We start from the raw sequence: 7,664 nt of genomic DNA on the forward strand, positions 1-7,664 counted from the left end.
GGCTCGTTGGTCTAGGGGTATGATTCTCGCTTCGGGTGCGAGAGGTCCCGGGTTCAAATCCCGGACGAGCCCAAATTTTCAGATTCTTTGAAATGGTTCTATTATCTTATTGTAGTCAATTTCCTGAGTGAATTTCAACTGAATGTTGTTTTTTCAAAACTCTCAAAATAGATTGTATTTACTTATTTGCACAATTGAATTTTGTTTTTTGTCAAACTGCTAAAATTATTTGTAAGTACTTATCTGCACACAGCATGTGACATGTCTTGGGTTTTATCCATCAGAAAAACTCTGCTGGGCATCATAAAACTTTGCACAGCAATTTTCAAGCAAGTATACTTAGAAAATTATTGACTATTAGGAAATATTTTATTTATGCTAATATTTCCTCCTTGTACACATTAGTGACTGCTTTAAAATAATATAATTTTCACATAAAATTGGTTAAGATATCAAATAAAACATGCTTACTTGATGATTCTATGATTTTCATTTTGGGCGCGACAGGTCCCTGGTTCAATTCCCTGACGAGCCCTCTCTTTCTTTTTACGGTGCATCTCATGGTTTATATATATCTGATTTTCTCAATTGGCTAAGTCAATAGCATCAACTGAGTTTTGTTTTTGCCATACTCCCAATAGAATTTGTACATACTTATGAATCTTGCCTTCATCATTTTCCTATTGCCTTTCTTCTATTTATGCATGATTTACACATAGCTTTTTACAAGTCTTGGGTTTTATCGATCAGACAAGTCCAAACTCTGTCGCCATTTTTATATCTTGTCACTGCACTTTCCAAATAAGCACACATAGAAAACTATCAATAGAATCTTACGAAAACATTTTAGTTGTACTACAAATAAGAGCATACTTATTAAAATTTCAACCGTATTGTGGTATATCCGGAAAACTGCAAGTTCCCTTCTGTCTAGATAGCTTTGAATGTTTTAAAAGAATAGTCTCACTTTGAAACACAAAAAGTTCAAAAATGAAATTGCAAGGTATTCTTTTGCCTTTCTTCGGTGTCTGGAAGCATGATTTGTACATTGCATATGACAAGTCTATAGCTTCGTCCATGAGAGAAGTCCAAACTCTGTAGGCACTCACAAATCTTGTCCCTGCACTTTTCCTATATGCATACCTTAGAAAACTATCTACTGGACCATAAGGAAATATTTTATTTATTCTACAAATTAATTTTTACATAAATGTATATGGTGTTTTAAAAACAAAAAGCTATTTTCTTAAAATCAATTGAAAAATCCAAAGAAAAATCTTCAGGTAGGTGGCTTGCTGGTCTTGCTTCGGGTGCGAGAGGTCCCGGGTTCAAATCCCGGACGAGCCCAAATTTTCAGATTCTTTGAAATGGTTCTATTATCTTATTGTAGTCAATTTCCTGAGTGAATTTCAACTGAATGTTGTTTTTTCAAAACTCTCAAAATAGATTGTATTTACTAATTTGCACAATTGAATTTTGTTTTTTGTCAAACTGCTAAAATTATTTGTAAGTACTTATCTGCACACAGCATGTGACATGTCTTGGGTTTTATCCATCAGAAAAACTCTGCTGGGCATCATAAAACTTTGCACAGCAATTTTCAAGCAAGTATACTTAGAAAATTATTGACTATTAGGAAATATTTTATTTATGCTAATATTTCCTCCTTGTACACATTAGTGACTGCTTTAAAATAATATAATTTTCACATAAAATTGGTTAAGATATCAAATAAAACATGCTTACTTGATGATTCTATGATTTTCATTTTGGGCGCGACAGGTCCCTGGTTCAATTCCCAGACGAGCCCTCTCTTTCTTTTTACGGTGCATCTCATGGTTTATATATATCTGATTTTCTCAATTGGCTAAGTCAATAGCATCAACTGAGTTTTGTTTTTGCCATACTCCCAATAGAATTTGTACATACTTATGAATCTTGCCTTCATCATTTTCCTATTGCCTTTCTTCTATTTATGCATGATTTACACATAGCTTTTTACAAGTCTTGGGTTTTATCGATCAGACAAGTCCAAACTCTGTCGCCATTTTTATATCTTGTCACTGCACTTTCCAAATAAGCACACATAGAAAACTATCAATAGAATCTTACGAAAACATTTTAGTTGTACTACAAATAAGAGCATACTTATTAAAATTTCAACCGTATTGTGGTATATCCGGAAAACTGCAAGTTCCCTTCTGTCTAGATAGCTTTGAATGTTTTAAAAGAATAGTCTCACTTTGAAACACAAAAAGTTCAAAAATGAAATTGCAAGGTATTCTTTTGCCTTTCTTCGGTGTCTGGAAGCATGATTTGTACATTGCATATGACAAGTCTATAGCTTCGTCCATGAGAGAAGTCCAAACTCTGTAGGCACTCACAAATCTTGTCCCTGCACTTTTCCTATATGCATACCTTAGAAAACTATCTACTGGACCATAAGGAAATATTTTATTTATTCTACAAATTAATTTTTACATAAATGTATATGGTGTTTTAAAAACAAAAAGCTATTTTCTTAAAATCAATTGAAAAATCCAAAGAAAAATCTTCAGGTAGGTGGCTCGCTGGTCTCGCTTAGGGTGCGAGAGGTCCCGGGTTCAAATCCCGGATGAGCCCAAATTTTCAGATTCTTTGAAATGGTTCTATTATCTTATTGTAGTCAATTTCCTGAGTGAATTTCAACTGAATGTTGTTTTTTCAAAACTCTCAAAATAGATTGTATTTACTAATTTGCACAATTGAATTTTGTTTTTTGTCAAACTGCTAAAATTATTTGTAAGTACTTATCTGCACACAGCATGTGACATGTCTTGGGTTTTATCCATCAGAAAAACTCTGCTGGGCATCATAAAACTTTGCACAGCAATTTTCAATCAAGTATACTTAGAAAATTATTGACTATTAGGAAATATTTTATTTATGCTAATATTTCCTCCTTGTACACATTAGTGACTGCTTTAAAATAATATAATTTTCACATAAAATTGGTTAAGATATCAAATAAAACATGCTTACTTGATGATTCTATGATTTTCATTTTGGGCGCGACAGGTCCCTGGTTCAATTCCCTGACGAGCCCTCTCTTTCTTTTTACGGTGCATCTCATGGTTTATATATATCTGATTTTCTCAATTGGCTAAGTCAATAGCATCAACTGAGTTTTGTTTTTGCCATACTCCCAATAGAATTTGTACATACTTATGAATCTTGCCTTCATCATTTTCCTATTGCCTTTCTTCTATTTATGCATGATTTACACATAGCTTTTTACAAGTCTTGGGTTTTATCGATCAGACAAGTCCAAACTCTGTCGCCATTTTTATATCTTGTCACTGCACTTTCCAAATAAGCACACATAGAAAACTATCAATAGAATCTTACGAAAACATTTTAGTTGTACTACAAATAAGAGCATACTTATTAAAATTTCAACCGTATTGTGGTATATCCGGAAAACTGCAAGTTCCCTTCTGTCTAGATAGCTTTGAATGTTTTAAAAGAATAGTCTCACTTTGAAACACAAAAAGTTCAAAAATGAAATTGCAAGGTATTCTTTTGCCTTTCTTCGGTGTCTGGAAGCATGATTTGTACATTGCATATGACAAGTCTATAGCTTCGTCCATGAGAGAAGTCCAAACTCTGTAGGCACTCACAAATCTTGTCCCTGCACTTTTCCTATATGCATACCTTAGAAAACTATCTACTGGACCATAAGGAAATATTTTATTTATTCTACAAATTAATTTTTACATAAATGTATATGGTGTTTTAAAAACAAAAAGCTATTTTCTTAAAATCAATTGAAAAATCCAAAGAAAAATCTTCAGGTAGGTGGCTCGCTGGTCTCGCTTAGGGTGCGAGTGGTCCCGGGTTCAAATCCCGGATGAGCCCAAATTTTCAGATTCTTTGAAATGGTTCTATTATCTTATTGTAGTCAATTTCCTGAGTGAATTTCAACTGAATGTTGTTTTTTCAAAACTCTCAAAATAGATTGTATTTACTAATTTGCACAATTGAATTTTGTTTTTTGTCAAACTGCTAAAATTATTTGTAAGTACTTATCTGCACACAGCATGTGACATGTCTTGGGTTTTATCCATCAGAAAAACTCTGCTGGGCATCATAAAACTTTGCACAGCAATTTTCAAGCAAGTATACTTAGAAAATTATTGACTATTAGGAAATATTTTATTTATGCTAATATTTCCTCCTTGTACACATTAGTGACTGCTTTAAAATAATATAATTTTCACATAAAATTGGTTAAGATATCAAATAAAACATGCTTACTTGATGATTCTATGATTTTCATTTTGGGCACGACAGGTCCCTGGTTCAATTCCCAGACGAGCCCTCTCTTTCTTTTTACGGTGCATCTCATGGTTTATATATATCTGATTTTCTCAATTGGCTAAGTCAATAGCATCAACTGAGTTTTGTTTTTGCCATACTCCCAATAGAATTTGTACATACTTATGAATCTTGCCTTCATCATTTTCCTATTGCCTTTCTTCTATTTATGCATGATTTACACATAGCTTTTTACAAGTCTTGGGTTTTATCGATCAGACAAGTCCAAACTCTGTCGCCATTTTTATATCTTGTCACTGCACTTTCCAAATAAGCACACATAGAAAACTATCAATAGAATCTTACGAAAACATTTTAGTTGTACTACAAATAAGAGCATACTTATTAAAATTTCAACCGTATTGTGGTATATCCGGAAAACTGCAAGTTCCCTTCTGTCTAGATAGCTTTGAATGTTTTAAAAGAATAGTCTCACTTTGAAACACAAAAAGTTCAAAAATGAAATTGCAAGGTATTCTTTTGCCTTTCTTCGGTGTCTGGAAGCATGATTTGTACATTGCATATGACAAGTCTATAGCTTCGTCCATGAGAGAAGTCCAAACTCTGTAGGCACTCACAAATCTTGTCCCTGCACTTTTCCTATATGCATACCTTAGAAAACTATCTACTGGACCATAAGGAAATATTTTATTTATTCTACAAATTAATTTTTACATAAATGTATATGGTGTTTTAAAAACAAAAAGCTATTTTCTTAAAATCAATTGAAAAATCCAAAGAAAAATCTTCAGGTAGGTGGCTCGCTGGTCTCGCTTAGGGTGCGAGAGGTCCCGGGTTCAAATCCCGGATGAGCCCAAATTTTCAGATTCTTTGAAATGGTTCTATTATCTTATTGTAGTCAATTTCCTGAGTGAATTTCAACTGAATGTTGTTTTTTCAAAACTCTCAAAATAGATTGTATTTACTAATTTGCACAATTGAATTTTGTTTTTTGTCAAACTGCTAAAATTATTTGTAAGTACTTATCTGCACACAGCATGTGACATGTCTTGGGTTTTATCCATCAGAAAAACTCTGCTGGGCATCATAAAACTTTGCACAGCAATTTTCAAGCAAGTATACTTAGAAAATTATTGACTATTAGGAAATATTTTATTTATGCTAATATTTCCTCCTTGTACACATTAGTGACTGCTTTAAAATAATATAATTTTCACATAAAATTGGTTAAGATATCAAATAAAACATGCTTACTTGATGATTCTATGATTTTCATTTTGGGCGCGACAGGTCCCTGGTTCAATTCCCTGACGAGCCCTCTCTTTCTTTTTACGGTGCATCTCATGGTTTATATATATCTGATTTTCTCAATTGGCTAAGTCAATAGCATCAACTGAGTTTTGTTTTTGCCATACTCCCAATAGAATTTGTACATACTTATGAATCTTGCCTTCATCATTTTCCTATTGCCTTTCTTCTATTTATGCATGATTTACACATAGCTTTTTACAAGTCTTGGGTTTTATCGATCAGACAAGTCCAAACTCTGTCGCCATTTTTATATCTTGTCACTGCACTTTCCAAATAAGCACACATAGAAAACTATCAATAGAATCTTACGAAAACATTTTAGTTGTACTACAAATAAGAGCATACTTATTAAAATTTCAACCGTATTGTGGTATATCCGGAAAACTGCAAGTTCCCTTCTGTCTAGATAGCTTTGAATGTTTTAAAAGAATAGTCTCAGTTTGAAACACAAAAAGTTCAAAAATGAAATTGCAAGGTATTCTTTTGCCTTTCTTCTGTGTCTGGAAGCATGATTTGTACATTGCATATGACAAGTCTATAGCTTCGTCCATGAGAGAAGTCCAAACTCTGTAGGCACTCACAAATCTTGTCCCTGCACTTTTCCTATATGTATACCTTAGAAAACTATCTACTGGACCATAAGGAAATATTTTATTTATTCTACAAATTAATTTTTACATAAATGTATATGGTGTTTTAAAAACAAAAAGCTATTTTCTTAAAATCAATTGAAAAATCCAAAGAAAAATCTTCAGGTAGGTGGCTCGCTGGTCTCGCTTAGGGTGCGAGAGGTCCCGGGTTCAAATCCCGGATGAGCCCAAATTTTCAGATTCTTTGAAATGGTTCTATTATCTTATTGTAGTCAATTTCCTGAGTGAATTTCAACTGAATGTTGTTTTTTCAAAACTCTCAAAATAGATTGTATTTACTAATTTGCACAATTGAATTTTGTTTTTTGTCAAACTGCTAAAATTATTTGTAAGTACTTATCTGCACACAGCATGTGACATGTCTTGGGTTTTATCCATCAGAAAAACTCTGCTGGGCATCATAAAACTTTGCACAGCAATTTTCAAGCAAGTATACTTAGAAAATTATTGACTATTAGGAAATATTTTATTTATGCTAATATTTCCTCCTTGTACACATTAGTGACTGCTTTAAAATAATATAATTTTCACATAAAATTGGTTAAGATATCAAATAAAACATGCTTACTTGATGATTCTATGATTTTCATTTTGGGCGCGACAGGTCCCTGGTTCAATTCCCTGACGAGCCCTCTCTTTCTTTTTACGGTGCATCTCATGGTTTATATATATCTGATTTTCTCAATTGGCTAAGTCAATAGCATCAACTGAGTTTTGTTTTTGCCATACTCCCAATAGAATTTGTACATACTTATGAATCTTGCCTTCATCATTTTCCTATTGCCTTTCTTCTATTTATGCATGATTTACACATAGCTTTTTACAAGTCTTGGGTTTTATCGATCAGACAAGTCCAAACTCTGTCGCCATTTTTATATCTTGTCACTGCACTTTCCAAATAAGCACACATAGAAAACTATCAATAGAATCTTACGAAAACATTTTAGTTGTACTACAAATAAGAGCATACTTATTAAAATTTCAACCGTATTGTGGTATATCCGGAAAACTGCAAGTTCCCTTCTGTCTAGATAGCTTTGAATGTTTTAAAAGAATAGTCTCACTTTGAAACACAAAAAGTTCAAAAATGAAATTGCAAGGTATTCTTTTGCCTTTCTTCGGTGTCTGGAAGCATGATTTGTACATTGCATATGACAAGTCTATAGCTTCGTCCATGAGAGAAGTCCAAACTCTGTAGGCACTCACAAATCTTGTCCCTGCACTTTTCCTATATGCATACCTTAGAAAACTATCTACTGGACCATAAGGAAATATTTTATTTATTCTACAAATTAATTTTTACATAAATGTATATGGTGTTTTAAAAACAAAAAGCTATTTTCTTAAAATCAATTGAAAAATCCAAAGAAAAATCTTCAGGTAGGT

General features: G+C 32.8%; 1 non-coding gene across 1 annotated transcript; it reads left to right on the forward strand.

Annotated features, from left to right (window-relative positions):
• TRNAP-CGG (transfer RNA proline (anticodon CGG)) lies at positions 1-72 on the forward strand. The gene has a single exon. It is a non-coding gene; the product is annotated as a tRNA-Pro (tRNA).
• Positions 73-7,664: the final 7,592 nt, after the last annotated feature.

Source organism: Taudactylus pleione, unplaced genomic scaffold (genome assembly GCF_031769625.1).
Source record: "Taudactylus pleione unplaced genomic scaffold, aTauple2 ptg000317l, whole genome shotgun sequence".
NCBI lineage: Eukaryota > Metazoa > Chordata > Amphibia > Anura > Myobatrachidae > Taudactylus > Taudactylus pleione.